Source organism: Dermochelys coriacea, chromosome 10, assembly GCF_009764565.3.
Source record: "Dermochelys coriacea isolate rDerCor1 chromosome 10, rDerCor1.pri.v4, whole genome shotgun sequence".
Taxonomy (NCBI): Eukaryota; Metazoa; Chordata; order Testudines; family Dermochelyidae; genus Dermochelys; species Dermochelys coriacea.
In genome coordinates, this window is record NC_050077.1 from 48,984,366 (window position 1) to 49,004,690 (window position 20,325).

Consider the following 20,325-nt stretch of genomic DNA (forward strand, 5'->3'; position numbering starts at 1 on the left):
GGTTATTTGTAATACAGTAACATCTAGCAGCCCCCGCTAGAGACTGGGCCCCCATTGCACATGCACATAGTAAGAGACAGTCCCTGCCCCAAAGAGCTTTCAGTTGTACATGGCAGACAGAGGGTGGAAGAGGAAATAGAGGCGCATATTAAATGTTACTTGCTCAAGGTAACACGGCAGGTCAGTGGCCGAACCAGGAATGGAATCAAGGTCTCCTGACTCTGAGTGCAGTACTCTATCCCTTAGAGTAGGCTGCTGCCCTAAGACTGATCATTCACTTGAAAGAAAGAGAAGAACCAGAATTCTGGTGCCCACTAGAAATGGACTAAATACAACCCCATATGGCATGACTAGCAGGTCCTACAGTCTCTAGGAGCAGATTCTGTATGCACCTAGAAAGAGACTTGGATATAGCTCCTAAGACAAGAATCTAAACTGGATTTCTGTTCCCATCCAGAATGTGCTACTGATGTAACCGATAGACAAAAAAATAACATGAACCTAATTTCATAGCATCTAACCATGGATGCACGGTTCATGTGATTTTCTTGCCTGTACCTTTAATAAGAACTCAGGCAGCATCACGGAATATAGTAGCATTATGTCCTTGGTGAGTGGATTTGAAAAGTGCCTCTTTCACGCAGCCTTTGGGGAAAAACGAGCCATTGAAACAATGGCTTGCTGCAGAAGAGCTCAGACTTGGATATATAATGAAAGACCAGTTTACATAGATTTTACATGAACTTATGTAGAGTAGAGTGGGTTTGCTGATTTGTCCTGTTTTGCAATCATGCCATTAGTAGGTTTATGGAAAATGAACGGCAGGTACAGAACATCAATTCCATTTCCAAAAAAGTGCCGTTCATTTTAATCATTCACCTAAAGTTTGGGCCAGGTCCAGCCATCTGCAATTGGGTAATAGCTCTTCCCTGACTTCTCAAGCTAGTCTTATAAACCTTCAGTTTGATCAGTAAACTTGAAATGGATGGTGTGCAACACTGACATGGCAGCCATCTGTCTGGGAGAATGGACAGTGGGTTGCAAGGTGATGGGAAGTTTCACTTGATTGTGCCGAACCAATTCTGTTCTTATAACAATCTTAAGACCTTGACTTAAGGTGTCACATGACTCATCAGAATCACACCCAGCTACATTGATCATCAGAAGCTAAGTCACACAGCCAGACTAGGAGTGAGAAAGCAGGATCCTCTGCTATGGGCTGCCCCACACTGAGGGGCTAACCTTGCAGAACCTCTATGGTTCACAGACATATAGATTTTAAGGTCAGATGAGACCACTATGATAATTTAGTCTGACCTCCTGCACAACACAGGCCATAGAATTTCACCCAGTGATTCCTTCACTGAACCCAATAACTGCATATATTTTCCAAAGACATTCACACGAAATCAGTGGGAGCTGCAGGGGCTGGCAATCAGGCCCACGTGCTTCTAAATTAATCTTTCCAAAGTTGCAAAGCAGCAGCAGTTCAATTACTACAGGGTTCATTGGTGCAAACATGGGACATTCAGAGCAATTGGTCAGGCATTGCTTCTGCAGCAGCCTACGAAACATACAAGCTGGCACACTTCCTGCCAGTGTGCTCTGCTTCCTAGCTGAATAGGTTGTAGATGTTAGAAACAATCCATTTGAATATTGAAAAACACAAAAGTCACACAAGCCTGATCTCAATTATTTAGATTTGAAATACCTCTAAGTTCCAACTAACAAATGTATCTTCTAAACAAATATTTAGCCCAGCAGGAAACATACTTACACACAGTGAATCTAGATTCCTACCAGGAAAAAGCAGTGACAGTCATCTTTTGTAAAGTTAACTCAGCTAAATTGATTTACACACATGAATACCATCCCATCTATGATGCCATCTATGTACATAAACCAGAGGATGGATCTGATTCCACATTGCCCTACACTGACTGTTGTCATTCATACCAACACAATAGGGTTGTAACATGTCCCGTCCGACTTGTGCCCACTTTGCACGTTCTTTAATAATACTACCTAGCTCATACAGTGTTTGTCTCATCAGTAGATCTCAAAGCACTTTACAAAGGAGGTCAATCTCTTTATCCCCATTTTACATATGGGGAAACTGAGGCACAAGGAGGGTGGTGGATAAGTGCACAGGGCGCCAGGCAATGGAGAATCCTACCCAATGACTACAAATACCATGAAACCTCTTCAGTATTCCTCATTTCTCAGCTCTTAACTGGCTACCCCACACATGTTAGCCACACACCATTTTTCCTAGTATAGCCAAGCCTAGGGGACCCTAGCAGAGGAGGCATTTTTTTGCTGTGTGGGTCTGACTTGGGAGGCAGCTATTGTCTCTGAAGTCAGATAGGGGATGAAGGGCCGTGGTGCTGCTAAGGATCATGTTCCGGTACGAATGGGCTGCCATATGAGAAAGGTGGAGCAGGGACTAGAATAAAAGCTATGCAAGGCTGCAAAAGATAAAGATTTGGCTACACCAGTCTGAACCCAGGGGATGCAAATAGGATTCAGAGGATGGCAACCACCTCTCTTTGTGGCTAGATGGGAAGGGGTCCCAAAATTATTCTTCCATTGTAACATGGTGTTACAGTATGGAAAAAGCTGAGAAGCACCGAGCTCCAGTCCCTACTAAGAGACAAGGTGCAGCCAGCATAGCTCAGGAGGGGGGTGGGGTGGGGTGGGGTGCAGCAGGCCTGAGGTTCCCTTCCTCCACAAATGGTCCTCAGTTCCTTCTCTGTGTCATGTGGAACCAGGAGAGTGATCACTATGTAGAGTATTTGGAGATGGAAACAGTTCCCCTTTCAACCCTGCTAGCTTCCAGCTCATCCTCTTAACTGCTCAGAAAATTCTGCTTGGGGTCTATAGTCCATCATTCCATCCTTTGCCAGAAACGTTCCTTCCCCCATCCAGCATCCCTGGGCTGAGGGTTTGGAGGAAGCCTTGCCAGGCTGGAGCCTCAACACTAATGCCTCTTCATTCCTGTGGTACAATGGTGGGAGAAAGGCAGGCTGGATTCAAACTGGCCTCCGGCCACTTGCCTCCTCTGAATGAAGCCGCCCTCCCTCAGCGGAGACCTCCTTTAAACCTCTGCTCGGTGACCCAGCCTGCTGAATTATTGACGAGAGGTAATGTGCGCATAGATTGGCACGGCTCACTGTGACCTTGATATTCTGTTTCAGTGTGGCTTTCAGCTTGCTGCTCCTTTTTTATGTGTTGGGGCCAAGATAATCTGTTCGTGCTTACTCGCTCTCTCCCTCTCCATATCTTCTTCCCACTGTCCCTTCAGCTCAGCGATTGGCTTCTGGGGAATTAGTGCTGTGAGGGAAGAGGACCCCAATCAATGGCAGGGGCGTGGGGAAACAAACGAGAACTTACTGGCAATTACAATATGCCCCAGGAGCCTAGTTCTGCTCTCACTTACACCAGCCTTCCACTGGAGTAGCACTTACTTGATTATTTCAATGACAGTAACACCAAGAGGCCCCATTGTGCTCGATTGTGTCCAGTCAGGAAGGGTTGCTGACTCAGAGAGGTTCCAATATAAATAGACAAGGGGTGGGAGAGGAAACTGAGCCACTGAGCAGTGAAGTGACACGCTCAATGTCTCACACATCAGGCCAGGAATAGAGGCCAGGGCTCCTGGCTGCCAGTTCAGTGCCCTAGCCATGGTTGGCAAGTTCTTCTCTTACGTGGTTGCCAAGGAGCGAGCAGCCTAGGGAAACCTCTTTCTGCCTGATGTTCGGCTTGTCAGCCTGGATCTCAGGATCTGCCATGTTCTGCCTCCTGGAGTGAATTCCGGTTACATGTGTCTCTCTCTCAGGTATCATTGTAAAATTCCAAGAGAAATGAAAAGCAAATAATAATCATTAGGAACCACTGCAAAGTGGGGTGAGGGTGAGGGAGAGGAAAGGAAGAACGAAAGAGATGGGGAAAGTAAAGGAAGAAGAGGGAAAGGAGAGCACTGGGACAAGACTGGATTCTGACTCAGGGGACAGTGGTTGCAGAGAGAAAATCTCGTGTCTGCTTTAAACAAGTGCTCCCTCAGCGTTGCGAGGGGTGGAGTGGCCTGGGTGATAGTGCTATGGATACAAAAGAGCAAGTGTGAACCAGGCCTCAGAGTACTGCAGGGGAACTCACCCCCTTGGAGTGCTGGGCCAAGTCACTGAGACCTCTCCGGGTGCTGAGCTGGGCCCTGATTTTCTCTTGCTTGCCCCATTCTTAGAGAGCTCTTTGTGTCTCCCCCTCCCCTCCTCGTCAGCTGCTCGTTCTGCCATTGATCCCCTGCTCCTATCAGGGAATCCATGGAACCTTTCACCCTGAGCTGAAGCTGCTGAATGTGTCTGTCTCTAGCAGCTGCTTCTTTGCACCGTTGCTCATAAACGTCCAGGTAATTTAGTGCCTGCAGTGCACTAAAGCAACAGCCCTATCAGAGGCTCTGCTTCGACACAAAGGAGTCTCGGCCTCCCACTCTTATGTCACTCACGTGGCAAGTCTCACTAAACTATGAGAACCTGGGTGCATGTCTTAGGCTCTTAACATCTCATTTTAAACCCTTCAGTGCCTCTTGTTGCCCCCTGGCCTCACCCCAACTCCTGCCCTGCTCCTGCATCCTGCTGTATAGGGGTTTCTCCCAGATGTGAATGGGGAGCGGGTGCTCTCAGTCCGTTCCTAGAAGGCAGCTATCAACATCACAATCAGCACTAATTAGCCCTCTCTTCAGCTGTCTCAGCAGAGTGTGGCTCACAAGTGTCCCAGAGCAGCTGCAGCAGCCCTACAATTAATCAAGCTGTCCCATAATGGAGATGCTCTTCCCTTTGGTCTCACAGCCAGCCACGCCCTCCATCTGCTTCTCTGCTCAGGCTTCCTCTGCCTCTGATTGCGTCCTGCTCGATGCTAGCTCCTGTCTGCTCCTTGCTGCTATCTTTTGCTCCGCTCTGTTCTGCGGCAGGCATCTTGTTGGTTCCTCCACAGGGCTGCCTATTTGCTGAGTGCTGAGAGCGAGGGTGGGAGAATACATCAGAGGCAGGCACAGAGAACCACAGCGCTGGGACAGTGTGTGTTCCCAAGGCCCATTCCCAAGTGCAGGCCCACACACACAGCTCCGAAGTGAGGATGACAGACAATGCATTAACCCCTGCGCAAGTCATCCTTACCCAAGTCATGGCTGAGTCATGCCTGACAGCAAACATCACTTGGTCACCAGCTCTGCCAGGAGACCGGCCTTTCTCCTGGCCCCATATTGCCCCTGTGCAGTGTTGCCCCCTCTATGCCCAGCGACAGTGCATGGCATCCCCTGGGGTGACTGATTTCTGCTAAGAAGGAATAAAAAGAGAGTAATTCTACATGAGTGAACAAAACCGAGGGTCAGAAGCAGGCTGGAGGGCTGTAGTTGTGGGCGTGAAGCAGGTCCATGGTGTAAGGCTCAGAGTGGGATGGTGGCATGTAAACCATTGCCTAATAAGATAATAGAATGTAGAATTTAAGGCCATAAGGGCCCACTGGCTCATTGGGTCTGACTGCCTGTCTCCCAGGCCAGGAACCCAGCTAGCACCCGCCAAACCAACAGCTGAAATTAGACCAAGATATTACAGCCCACAGGAGACTAATCTGTTATATGCCATGGGCAAAGAGCAGGAGGGAGCAAGATGCACCAAGGCCCCTGCAATGGCAGAAAATTGTTCAAGTGAGATATACCCAGATAATTCCAGCAAGTGACCCTACCCCATGCTGCAGAGGAAGGCGAATTCCTCCCTTCCCCTCCCCCCTCCGCGCCCGCCCTCCAAGGCCAATCCAACCTGAGGGGAAATTCCTTCCTGATCCCACATTCAGTGATCAGCTAGACCCAGTTCCACATCAAGGGTGACTAAAGGCATTACCCCTTATGGGAGTGTGCAACAGAGCAGCGTCTACAGCACCTTGTGACAGTACAACTTATGCTCAGCTCTGTGGGAAGGGCTGGACACATGGCCCCAGACCTCCTCCTTTGGGACTCATGCCAAAGTGAGCAGGAGGCTTCTTGTGCCTTTTTTCCAGTGCTCAGAGCTAGTCACCAGCTAGTTCTTAGCATAGGGATATTTTTGTGGTGATGGTGCTATTGTCAGTGGTGCGTTTGGACTGTGTCTGCCATTACTGTATAGAAATTCTACTGAACATTGCTGTAAGTCACTGAAGTTTAAACAAGGAAAAGCATTCTCAGGTAGTGGTGCTGGAGAGAGCGGGGCTTTCTCTGTATGATTCCCATGCTAGGGTGGAGCGGGAGCTGGCGGGTCTGTCTCTACCTTAATGCTCTCACGTCTGTATTGAATAGGACCTCATTGTGACTGAGGCTGGCCCTCTCCTGATGGTCTGTAAAGCTGTAATGGATTTCTCTAAAGGCAAAATAAATTAAGGGAAACATCTTACTTGGATCTGGATCAAGGTTTAAAGTCAAACAGGTTCTCCATTGAGCACTGTCTCTCTCCTGGTACTATCCACCTGCACCGTTTATGGGCTAATGACTGTAGTAACATGTCATTTCCTTATGTTGTGCTACATCAGAGGTGGGCAAACTATGGCCTGCAGGCCACATCCAGCCCGCGGGACTGTCCTGCCCGGCCCCTGAGCTCCTGGCCTGGGAGGCTAGCCCCCGCTGTTTCCCCTTCCCCCACAGCCTCAGCTCACTGCACCACCGGCGCAATGCTCTGGGCTGCAAGATCCTGGGGTAGCGCAGCTGCAGAGCCGCGGCCTGACCCTGTGCTCTGTGCTGCATGGCGCAGCTGCCTGTCATGGTACAGCCACGTCGCCCGCCACCGGTGCTCCAGGCAGTGCGGTAAGGGGGCAGGGATCAGGGGCATTGGATAGAGGGCAGGGAAGTTCCGGGGGTGGTCAGGGGCTGGGGGTGTGGATAGTGGTCGGGGCGGTCAGAGGGTGGGGAACAGGGGGGGTTGAATGGGAGCAGGAGTCCCAGGGGGGCAGTCCGGAAGGAGAGGAGAGGTTGGATGGGGCAGCGGGGGGAAGTTAGGAGTGGTAGGTCTGGGGGCAGTCAGGGAGAAGGAGTGATTGGATGGGGCAGGGGTCCCGGGGACAGTCAGGGAACAGAGAGCAGAGTGGGGTGGATGGGGCAGGGGTCACTTGGAGGCCATCGGGGCGAGAAGCAGGGGGGGTCGGATAGGGGGCAGGGGCTAGGCCATGTCAACCGGCCCTCCATACAATTTCAGAAACCCGACGCGGCCTCAGGCCAAAAAGTTTGCCTGCCCCTGTGCTAGATGCATGTGGACAAAGCCTCTCCAGGTTGTGTGGGACAGATCTCCAAGAGCAAAGCACCCCTAGTGATTAGTCCATACGTTTCCCTTATGAGCAGGTTCTATCTCCCTACAGCACAGCACAAGCCCAGGTAGTGCTGAGGATAGGGTCCTTCATAACCTAAAGATGCTCCAGCTCCCAAGAGTCCAACTGGAAACCTGGGAGAAATGAGCATGCTCCCTCTCTCTACAGCCCCAAATGAGGCCAGGGGATGCGGGGAGCCATTTCCTTTGTAACCTAGCCCAGCTGGTTCCACCCACCCTACAGCCCAGAGTAAGCATGCTGTCCTGCCCGACCTAGCATGCTGACTCCACCCCTGTGGCCCAGAGTGAGGATAAGTGACGCTGAGTGTGCTGTCCTGCCTAACCTAGCCTGCTCCATCTTTCTCCAGGCAGCCCTGCATGGCGTTAGTGGGTGCCATGCAGCGGTGGCTGCTAATCTGGACATGCTTCATTTCCTTACCCCGTAGCCTGTCACAGGAGCAATGTGCTATTCCTAACAGTGCGGACATTTCCTATCTACCATGGTGCTGGGATCCTTGTATAATTTGCCTTTTAAAATGATAATTCCCCATTAAACAGAGATATTTAGCCTAATATAAGTAGACAGATCAGTGAAGGCAGTAATGTACTCCAGTTCCCAAATGTTTAGTTTTCTTTGGCTAAACTTGCCTGTAAAAGGTCTTTTTCTCCTCCATGGACGAGAATAACAGCTTTGACCTTGAAGGAAGGAAAGAGGAGGGTTTTTTACTGTTTTTCTTCCAAAATATTCAAGTGAGAGGGATTTTTGCTTAAACAATTTATGCCCTGTGGATAGATTTATTCCATTCAGCTGCCAGCCACAAGAAAGCCCTGTTAGTCCCCAGGGCGTTTTTTCAGAAACGTTAAATCCTGCACATTAAATCTGCTCACAAACATGAGGGACCAATCTCCCTGGCTAGAGCCAGCTATGGCACAGGCAGGTGTCAGGAGTGTCCCACACAGCTTCCCCTGACACCACTGCCTGCCACTCCACTGCTAGGCCCCTAGGCAGCCATGGGACTTGATTCAGCTCTTCCAGTATGCCCTGCAGCACTCCTGTGATTCCAGTCCTGAGCCCTCCTGCCGCTCTGCTAAGCAGCTCACTCACTCCTAGAGTACCAGTCCTGAGCTCCCCATACAGCTTTGCCAATGCACCCCACTCATGGCCTTCCCACTGTTCCGTATGCCTATAATGACCCCTCACAGCTCAGCTGATGTCCAGCAATCCTGTTCTTTCAACCCTAAGTCCTTACACATAGGTCTCTTTTCCCAGGCCTGCATAGTTCTCCTACATCTCATGCTTCTGTCTTGCATTGTATGGAGGTGCCTATTGCTATAGTACAGTGTATATGCTACTGATTGCTGCCCTTCTGCTGCTGCTCCTGGATTTATCCCTGCAATTGTAACTCGCTCAAACATTTTGGGATAAAGTGTGTGTAAAAAGCAACAATGCCATACACAACAAAGCTGCTCTGTACTGTGTTGCTGTCCATTCTGCCAAAGCCCCTCCTGACCTCTACCACCAACCTCCATGACTAGCATGAACTTCTGCCTGGTCTTGCTAGTACACTTGTCTCCTGACTTTTAGCATCCCCACTATACTGCCCTTTGGCTGACCCAGCATGGTCCAGTGGATGGGGACCTGGGTTCTATTCCCAGCTCTGCTACTGACTGGCTGTGTGATCCTAGACAAGACTGCTCTGTGCCTCAGTTTCCCCTCCCACCCATTGTCTGTTTATATTGTAAAGTTTTGGGAGCAGCGACTGTGTCTCATTGTAGTGTGCTTCAGACACTAGAGCCCCTATTTCAGTTGGGGCTACCATAATACAAATAATAGTATTTTCTTTTTAATATATGATGTCCATTAGGATGATACTGAGATCTCCAAGCTCTTCCATTTGTGAGCTGAGCCATATTTGAACCTATGGTATGTCTTCCGGGATGGGCAGCCAGTTTGCTTTGCCACACTGGTGCTTTTTATTTCCTTACTGCTTAGATTTTCTGTCTCCTTCTTCACTCCGATGGATGCCAGCACAATGCTTGAGGAAAAGATAGGCGTAACATCTGATCCCAACACCTAAGAACTTTTGGGGAGGTTTGAGTTTGGCTCAAGGCCTGCCTCTGACTGTATGTGGTTTAATTTGATAGACTCCCCACTGCAGACAGCCAGTGTCTCTCCTGCTCCTATGGAAGTGCTGTGTTTCACCAACATCCTGAACAAATCCTGCATCTTTGCAGGACCCAGTGCCAAGGAGAGTTTTCTCAAACCATGTACACCTCTCCACACACATGAATCTATCTTTGCGTTACCCATACAGTAGCTGTGGCTGAACATCGGATAGCTTGATTCAGTTGGGATGTTTATCCTTAGTTTTATCTAATCCTCTTTGGTCATGAAATCAGGCTGGGGATCTAACAAGAACACGATTTGTCACACCATTTCTGGTACTTCCTGGTTTCTGGCTGGGTTAGAAGTATTACCGTTTGTGTAATACCGTCTGTGACTGGATGGAATCAGGGAGCGGGGAGCTGAGTGAAAATAAAACATACAAGAAACTATGCACACATTTTCTGGGTTTCATAAAAGTTTCGGGTCAAAGGTTCAGGTCTCGGTTCCTATTTTCATAGAAAGAACATCCAATTTTCCATGAATTGGTTTCCTCATCTCTAACTATAGCACCCATGTTCCACCTAACTAGCAAAGTGACCTTCTGCTGTGCCTAAATTGTCTGAAAGCTTTTGACTCATGAATAGAACTTCCACCATGCTCACCCTGTTAAAAGATGTCTAACAATAACATCTTGCATTCCCATAGCACTTTACATCCCAAAGGATCCCAGTGTTGTTTGAGTATAGGAATGGCAGCTCCCACCCTGGAAATGGTGTATTGGACCCTCACAAGTGGAAGGTGGGAGTACACAGTTACAACACTGCATGACAATCTGGGACAGGAATTAGAACTAAGTAGAATGGAAGGCTTTTCATTCATCCTCCCAAGTTACCCTTCGAATCTGAGGTTTGAACAAACCCCAAATTCAGAGAACACCGTCAGCTGCCAAGCTTCACCTAGGTTAATGCTGAAACCATGCAAAGCTGCTAGTTTCTATCGTTTTGAACCATAAGTTGTCCCGTTTGCTCAAAACTGGTCCCAGATTTGTGCAAACCTCTCAACACGCTTATTGTTGTGTGTATTGCAGTAACACCTAGAGGCCCACAAGGGCCTGTTGTGATAAATGGGCCTAAAAATTTGCCCTAATTGTGAGTTCAACTGTAATAAACAAGTGCAAGTCCACAGCCTCAGAAACAACTCTGACATCATAATCAAAAAGGCTGACAAAGGAGGTGATGTCATCATCATGAATAGGTCAGAATATGAACGAGAGGCTACTAGGCAGTTCTCCAACACCACTTTCTACAAGCCATTACCCTCTAATCCCACTGAGGGTTACCAAAAGAAACTACAGCATTTGCTCAAGAAACTCCCTGAAAAAGCACAAGAACAAATCTGCACAGACACACCCCTGGAACCCCGACCTGGGGTATTCTATCTGCTACCCAAGATCCATAAACCTGGAAATCCTGGACGCCCCATCATCTCAGGCATTGGCACCCTGACAGCAGGATTGCCTGGTTATGTAGACTCCCTCCTCAAGCCCTATGCTACCAGCAATCCCAGCTATCTTCGAGACACCACTGACTTCCTGAGGAAACTACAATCCATCAGAGATCTTCCTGAAAACACCATCCTGGCCACTATGGATGTAGAAGCCCTCTACACCAATATTCCACACAAAGATGGACTACAAGCCGTCAGAAACAGTATCCCCGATAATGTCACGGCTAACCTGGTGGCTGAACTTTGTGACTTTGTCCTCACCCATAACTATTTCACATTTGGGGACAATGTATACCTTCAAATCAGTGGTACTGCTATGGGTATCCGCATGGCCCCACACTATGCCAACATTTTTATGGCTGACTTAGAACAACGCTTCCTCAGCTCTCGTCCCCTAATGCCCCTACTCTACTTGCACTACATTGATGACATCATCATCTGGCCCATGGAAAAGAAGCCATTGAGGAATTCCACCATGATTTTAACAATTTCCATCCCACCATTAACCTCAGCCTGGACCAGTCCACGCAAGAGATCCACTTCCTGGACACTACGGTGCTAATAAGCGATGGTCACATAAACACCACCCTATACGGAAACCTACTGACCACTATTCCTACCTACATGCCTCCAGCTTTCATCCAGACCACACCATACGATCCATTTTCTACAGCCAAGCTCTACGATACAACTGCATTTGCTCCAAACCCTCAGACAGAGACAAACACCTACAAGATCTCCATCAAGCATTCTTACAACTACAGTACCCACCTGCTGAAGTGAAGAAACAGATTGACAGAGCCAGAAGAGTACCCAGAAGTCACCTACTACAGGACAGGCCCAACAAAGAATATAACAGAACGCCACTAGCCGTCACCTTCAGCCCCCAACTAAAGTCTCTCCAACGCACCATCAAGGATCTACAACCTATCCTGAAGGATGACCCATCACTCTCACAGATCTTGGGAGACAGACCAGTCCTTGCTTACAGACAGCCCCCCAACCTGAAGCAAATACTCACCAGCAACCACACACCACACAACAGAACCACTAACCCAGGAACCTATCCTTGCAACAAAGCCCGTTGCCAACTCTGTCCACATATCTATTCCTGGGACACCATCATAGGGCCTAATCACATCAGCCACACTATCAGAGACTCGTTCACCTGCACATCTACCAATGTGATATATGCCATCATGTGCCAGCAATGCCCCTTTGCCATGTACATTGGTCAAACTGGACAGTCTCTACGTAAAAGAATAAATGGACACAAATCAGACATCAAGAATTATAACATTCAAAAACCAGTTGGAGAACATTTCTGTCTCTCTGGTCACTCAATTACAGACCTAAAAGTGGCAATACTTAAACGAAAAAACTTCAAAAACAGACTCCAACAAGAGACTGCTGAATTGGAATTAATTTGCAAACTGGATACAATTAACTTAGGCTTCAATAGAGACTGGGAGTGATTGGGTCATTACACAAAGTAAAACTATTTCCCCATTTTTATCCCCCCCCCCCCACTGTTCCTCAGAGGTTCTTGTCAACTGCTGTAAATGGCCCACCTTAATTATCACTACAAAGGGTCCCCTCCCCCGCTCTCTTGCTGGTAATAGCTCACCTTAAGTGATCACTCTGGTTACAATGTGTATGGTAACACCCATTGTTTCGTGTTCTCTATGTATATAAATCTCCCCACTGTATTTTCCACTGAATAAATCCGATGAAGTGAGCTGTAGCTCATGAAAGCTTATGCTCAAATAAACTTGTTAGTCTCTAAGGTGCCACAAGTACTCCTTTTCTTTTTGCGAATACAGACTAACACGGCTGCTACTCTGTAAAGTGTAAGTTCATAAGTTGTCACAATATCCTATAAGAACAAATGTTGGTGGGAAAAGGTATGAAAGGAAGACTGAATTAGTCCAAACAAAAAGGTTTACTGATATAACTTAAGGACTGTGTTAAGTTCATGCTTAGAAAACAAGAGAAGTGTTGAACCAGATCAGTGAACCAAAATTGGGGTGTTGGAAACTAGGCCTAGTTAGTGGATAAAATAATGAGCGGCTGGGCTATTCCACCCCCACTCCCTTTGTGGGTCCTTAAAGAAAGGGACTTTGGGGGGAAAATTGGCTACCGGAGCAAGCTTCACCATCATGGCTGCCATCCCCACAATCTCCTGATCCTCCTGATCCTGAAAGAAGTCTTGACCTGACCAGGCCAAAGAGAGGGACCCAGATAACATCGCCACCTCTACCGGCTCCAGCTGAATCCCACACACCGCCTGGGTGAAATGGAATCAGACTTTAACAACAACAGCTGCAGCCCGTCTCAACTAACTTTGTCTCTTTTCCCCAAAAGACAGTCATTACCATCTTTGGTACCACCCAAGAGACCTTCAATTGAGGGTTTTTTTCCTCTAAAGATTCTCTCCAGCTAAAGGGAACAAAGGGTCCTGTTAAAATGAAAGCCTCACATAATCCTTTATATTTCAAATGCTTTGACTATTTCTTCCTTCTTTTCTGTATCTTTAATAAAAAGTTAAAAGGATTTTTTATGGTGTGTTTGCCATGACACTAAGCAGGCTGAGTAGACCAAACCCTGAACCTTGTTAGCAATGTTTACTGTTGGACAGCGACTATCTAATATTAACATCTTTAGCCCATATATTCCACTAACCCATCATTCCAGGCAGTGTGGAGACCAAGTGACTTGTCCACGGTCCCAGAGCAGGGCAGTGGCAGAGCCAGGAATGAAACCCAGATCTCCAGAGTACTCTCATGCCAATGACCCTATCCACTAGACCACGCTATCTCCTTGGGCTCAGGGTCAGGTTTTTGATGGAACATGAAACCAGGTGAGTTTCGCGTGGTCCAGGGGTTACTCCAGGAAAGGTACATGCAGCTCTCTGTGACGAATCTTGTATCCATGCTGGGGTGCTGGTTCAGTACTGAAGAGTGCCACCTATTGGCAAGAGCCCTTTGCTATTTGTAGCACATGTGCAGTACTTGGTATGTAGATGTTCACCATCACCATTGGCAAACAAGCCCTGACTATAGACCAGATGGAGCAGTGCACCTTGAGAAGAGGGTGAGACGATAGTAAAACCGTCACTGCAGAGACAGAGGAGTTATCTAATAGACTGAGCAGGTGGCTGAGCGCCAGGTACTCACGAATGCTAGTCCTGGCTCTAACACCGGTTCCCTCTGTGACCTTGTGCAAATCACATAACTTCCTCTCTGCTTCAGTTTCCCTTCATATGCAGAGGAGATTATAACCCTTAGCCACTCACAGGGTTGTCGGGAGGGTTACTCAGTCAATGTGCGGATAGTACTTTGAAGAGGGAAAGAGACATATTAGCGCTGATTATTATTTTATTACATCCTCCCTCCCAAACATACTGTCACCCGCTCATGAATGTACCTTGCTCCCGGAGGCCTCCTGTCACTGTAGTTAGACATTGCCCTTTCAGTCCAGGTCTAGAAGTGGTTGAGTCTCATTACCCCAAGTTTGCACCAAGGCACAGCAGTGACATGTTTTACCTAAGGTGAGAGAGCAACTGGTAGACCCCAGAGATAGGATCAGAACCAGGTCTTCTAACTCTGCAGCTACTGCACCATGCGGTTACCTATGGGTGCTTGGAGCACGGGAGTCACCCGGGTTCATTTCTATTATGTAAATGTACTTTCCAATGGGAGCTTCCCCCCCACTGCCCTTCCTTCTGATACTTCATTTAAATACACGCTAGAAACACTGAAGATGGAAACAGCCTCCTCATATCGGATCATCTTGTCCGTTCCCTTCAAGACTATTCCCTACCGTAACCTGTCAAGCTTTGTCCAATGGAGTTATAAAAGATGCAAGCAGTGGGGCTTCCGCTTCTTCCCATGAGAGGCTCTTCCCCAGACTACTAGATCTCTCTGATCACATCTTTGACATGTAGGAAGCCTATTCTACTTGTGCTGCATATAAACATGTGCTTAAATATCCTCTAAGCAGGGGAGGGCAACAGCCAGGGAGCCTTTTGCTGGGAAAGTAAAGAAGAACTTGTAAAGACCTTGACCCTGTCTGCATGTCTGCTTTGGCTTGCAGCCATTGGACTCATATTTCCAACCACTACAGCTATCCAGGGAAACCCTCCCATGGTCCTTGGATGCAGGGCTTTCACAGAGGATGGCACAGTCCAGTCATGATTGCTGATTCAGCTAGATCTCTCAGTGGTCTTTGGTACCATGGCCCATGGGATTCTGTTCACCCTGTTGTAAACCCTGGGCTTGACTGTTCCATTAAGATGCAGTTCTGGGTGGTGGTGATGTGGAGTAGAGCTGCCTTGCCCCACTTGGAACTCTAAGAGGGATTGTACCAATTCCTCCCACGGAGCCTAGGGTGGATGTGCAAGCTGCATGATCCTTCTGTGCAGTGCCGTGCACTCCCCTCTCTGCACAGAGATGGGTCATGTCCTCATCCCTTTTGGGGTCATCTGCTTGGGATGCTAGGAGAGAGCATTCCCCTGCATGCAGGGGTTGGGCCTGGTCCCTGGGTGAGACACACACAGGGCTAGGCTCCATGCTTCCCACCATAAAAAGATCTGTCGCAGACTGGACCAGGCTAGATTTGAAACAGCCAGTGGCAATGGTTCCCCGTGGCCACAGGTCATGTATTTAAGGTGAATACTTGGATGGCAAGAGTCAATGAAGCAGCACACAATTGTTTTTAATTATTGAAATGAAGGTGTTCCCAGCAGGAGCTGCAGGGCCCTACGCGACCCCAGCTGCCACAGCTCCTGTTTTAGCACCCTGCTGAGTGTGATGTTGCAAACACAGCCAAGAGAGAGGTGTTTATTAAGTCCTGCCTTTTAGACTTCCTCCTGCAACTCCAGAGGTGTGGATTTCATACCAGAGCCAAGCCATTAGGGGACTCCCAGGTTTATCCCAGTGTCAGTGGGGAACTGCTAGAGGTCAAGCAGATTAGCTGAAATGCACTGGAAAAACAAGCTCTCTACAGCTCCGCAAGGGAAATGGATTGCAGGTGGATTTTAGGGCCCATTTCTGAATCGTTTTCGAACTAATGCTTTCCCCCATGTGTGTGAATAGATTAAAATCCCAGAATTCTCTAATTCTAGTCAGCATCTGGGCCTTTGAACCAAGAAGTGTAACAGGATTGACTTTCCAGCAGAACCACCATCTTCCTCTTTTTAATTCTCTTCCTCTTCTTTTGCGTGACTTTAGTTCTCCCTTCAGCTCGTGTTCACTCTTTTGGCATTGTCCTGCTTTGCAGGAAAGCATGTCCAGAATTGGACAAGTCGCCCCAGATGCTGCAGCACTGTGAATAGGATTTCATGACACCCTAGCTTGGCCAAGCCAGTCCCATCATTCCAGCGTGAAACTTCTGGGCCAGAGCCATTATCTTCTTCCTCCGCCTGGGAGATTGCCTGAGGTTGCATGGCAAGGCTGTGAAGGTCAGTCAAGACGGTAGGTCCCCTGTTTTTCTCATTTTCGCCTCCTTTTCATGTAGAGTTTCATGTGCTGCAATGGGAGGGAGTAGCCAGACCTCTGGGCAGCCCTGTACTTTCCTCACTAGAAATGAAAGCTCTTCTGAGAGCCAGACCCCATAATGCCTCTCACAGGCAGGACTGCCAAGTCCAGGTCTGATCACAGGAGTCCAGTTCTACCTCCTGAGATTGAGCCAGAGGCTGTGGTGTCCTGAGTACTTCAGGGATTAGTCCACGAATGGTTTGGGGAGAGGAAGGTGGATTGAGGAGGATTAAGGCAGGATCCTTGAGGTCCCAGCTCAGTGGACAAAGGGAACCCCAAGGCAGCTGTGAGTGAAGGAGGTGGCCTGGGTGAGGCTCAGCTGAATCCATGGTGAATGCCTCAGGCTGTGTCACAATGTGACTGGTGAATGGGAGCTTCTGGAGAGAGAGGCCGGGTGTCATGTGGCTCTGAGTTAGGCAGCTTGCCCGGCACACCAGCCAGCTACTGAAGAGAGGGCTGGCGGCTGGTGGGGAGAGTAGGAGGGCAAGTTTATCTGGGCCCAATAGAGTCAAATATTCAGAGCAGGGACATGAACCAGGGTCTCCCACATCCCAGGCCACTGCTCTGGGAGGAGAGGCTGTCCTTCAGAGGGCCAGAGGTGCTGTTGTGCAACGCTGGTCTGTCAATGAACTGGAACTATCTGGACCAGCTGAACTGAGGGCCAGATTGTGATACCCTGACTCACTCTTGGCTGGATCCTCACCTGGTGTAAATTGGTATAGCTCCATTGACTTCACTGCAGCAACAGTGATCTACACCAGCTGAGGAGTTGACCCACTGAGTAGCATCTTAACTCCAGGAGTAATCCCGTTGAAATTGATGGGACTGCTCTTGCTGAGCAAGGCTATTCAGACATGGCCCTGGGGGAACAGGAGAAACTGCTGGTGCCAGCTTCAAGGAGTTTCCCATCCTTGAGCAGAGTGGAGCTGGGATTTCCCCAACCGTGGGCAGGGTTCAAAAGTCTGAGGGCCTCATTTAAAATGAGGAAGCTAGGAGTGGACAGAGCTATTTGTCACCAGGGGTACTAAAGATGGGGAGGGATGGGAGTGGCCATAGAAGGAGGCGGCACAAAGAGCATGGATGAGGTCCAAAAGCACCAAGATTTGTTCCTACTGCCATAGAGGCTTGAAGACGTCACTCCCCAAGGCACAGACACGCTGGGCTCTCTGCCCCACGTTTTGTCATTCTTCTGTCTGGCACAAACTCCAGCCAGCAAGCAGGGTACACCAGGGCCACCTCCTTCTTGAGCTGAAGCCAGCAATGGAGTGGGACAGGAGCAGAGGGCCGGATCCTCACAGTAACTAGGTGTTGTTCCATTGACTTCAATGAGGTGAGGCCAGTTACATCAGCTGAGGGTCCTGGCCAATTATGTGAGTCTTTATCAAAATGGAGATGGGGCCAGAGGGTGCTAGGGATCTGAGCAAGCGCGGAGGGGACAAACAGAGGGAAGTGGCTAGCACAGCTGGGGGTTAGAACATGCAGGGACACACATTAAATGGTGTCACTATGGGGAGGTACAGGGGACCTAAGCGAACACAGACTTAGGGGCCAGTGGAGGTAGCTGGCCAGCAAGCAATTTAGTCAGGATGGCGAAGGGGTTACCCAGTTTTATTTCTCAGCATGCTCCCTGCCAAGTGAGACATGCATTGTGACTGCAGTACAAGCAGGTCTAGCTAGCTAGATGCCTTGAGAGCCTAAGGAATGGTTACGGAACTGGTGGATCAAGGACAGAGAAAGATTGAATAGCTACAGCATACAGGGATGTAGCAGAGGTGGGACCCACCTCTCAGCTCATTTCCTCAATCCTTTATTCACAATGGGAAAAGGTAAATAGCAGGGTCCCCCAAGGATCTATCTGGGGCCTGTGCTGTTCAATATATTCATAAATAATCTGGAAAAGGAGGTGAGCAGTGAGGTGACAAAATTTGCAGATGATACAAAATTACTCAAGATAATTAAGTCCACAGCTGACGGTGAAGCGTGGCAAAGGGATCTCCCTAAACAGAGTGACTGTGTGACAAAATGGCAGATGAAATTCAATGTCAATAAGTCCAAAGTAATGCCCATTGGAAAATATAATCCCAGCTATACATACAAAATGATGGAGTCTAAATCAGCTGTTCTCTGAAAACATCCACTCAATGTGCATTGGCAGTCAAAAAAGCTAACAATGTTAGGGACTGTCAGGGAAGGGATAGATAATAAAACAGAAAATATCATAATGCCGCTATATAAATCCAGAATCTGCCCATACCTTGAATACTGTGTGTAGTTCTGGTTACTCCATCTCAAAAAAGATATAGTAGAATTGGAAAAGGTACAAAGAAGGGCAACAAAAATGATGAGGGGTATGGAACAGCTTCCGTATGAGGAGAGATTAAAAAGACTGGGACTGTTCATTTTAGAAAAGAGAGAACTTGGGAGTTGGGGGGAGTTGATAGAGATCTATAAAATTATGAATGGTGTGGAGAAAGTAAATAAGGAAGTATTATTTACCCCTTCACATAACACAAGAACCAGAGGTCACCCAATGAAATTAACAGGCAGCAGGTATAAAACAAACTTAAGGATTTACTTCTTTGCACAATGCACAGTCAAACTGTGGAACTCATTGCCAGGGGATGTTGTGAAGACCAAAAATATAAATGGTTTCACAAAAGAATTAGATAAATTCATGGAGGATAGGTCCATCAATGGCTATTTGTCAAGATGTTGAGGGATGCAATCTCATGCACTGGGTGTCCCTAAACCACTGATTGCCAGAACCTGGGACTGGATAACAAGGAATAGATCTCTCGATAATTGCCCTGTTCTGTTCATTCCCTCTGAAGCATGTGGCACAGGCCACTATCAGAAGACAGGATATTGACCAGATGGACCATTGGTCTGACCCAGTATGGCCATTCTCATATTCTTATGTTAGGAGACCAAGCAGGAATGGAAAGAAGGACAGATTCCTTAAAAGGCATCCCTTCTAGGAGCAGGAGAGCCAGGCATGCTCAGTGAACAGGTTGTAGTGGTAGCAGGGAGTTTTGTCATTAGAAATACTGTGTAGATGGCTGGGAATGTAATGACAGTGAAAACTGTGAGGGTATTTGCCTAGTGGGTGTGGGGGTGTCAGATCTTATGAGCCATATACTATGGATTGTTTTTAGAGAGATTTCAGAAAGAGCCTGTGGTTGCAATACGTGCTGTACCAGTGACATAGGGGATTGCAAGCAAGAGCTCCTGGAAGCTAAATTTAGACAAGGCAAAAAGCTTAAGTCTAGTTTAGGCACGTGCGTGGGGAGGAGCTCCAGGGCCTGGAGATAGCAAAGGAACTGACAGGGTGTTACCACATGCCTGTGTGTGGCAGGACAGAGTTCCCAGAGACTGGGGAGATCGGGGTGAGAGGTGGGGGTCTGGCAGCACCCTGTGGGAGTAAGCTGTAATGAGCAGATGTAGCCATATGTCAGGTGGTCTGACCACACCTGAAGGTTGGTTATACCAGGTGGTACGTTCAAATCAAGCGGTATTTAATCTGGCCTTTGCCTTGTGCATGTCAAAGGGGATGCCTTCAGCTATAGAGAAGACTTTCCCCCAGCCCAGAGGATACATTTGTGCTGCGGGAAGGAAAAAACAAAACACTGCATGAACGTGAGTCTGTTCCCTAGCACTCACTCAGGACAATGCAGTGATGCTGGGCTCACCAGGTGACGGCCTCTGAATGCACTGCCAGATGCAGCCACCTTTTCCCCAAAGCACCCTGCCCCCGCCTAGACTCTAGCTCTCGAGGCTTCCCACAAGCACTTGCTGCTGGAAGTTTTCTGTTTCCAGGGATCACAGTCAGCTCTGACTTAAGTGGCTGCCGGTC

The 20,325-nt window shown here is 48.3% G+C and overlaps 1 protein-coding gene across 1 annotated transcript in view; it reads left to right on the forward strand.

Annotated features, from left to right (window-relative positions):
• LINGO1 (leucine rich repeat and Ig domain containing 1) overlaps window positions 1–20,325 on the forward strand; it is a 470,336-nt gene that overhangs the window by 272,901 nt on the left and 177,110 nt on the right. Inside the window, exon 4 of the mRNA XM_043493665.1 lies at window positions 16,216–16,409. The gene's annotated coding sequence lies outside the window, so the exon portion shown is untranslated. The remainder of the gene's footprint in view (window positions 1–16,215; window positions 16,410–20,325) is intronic.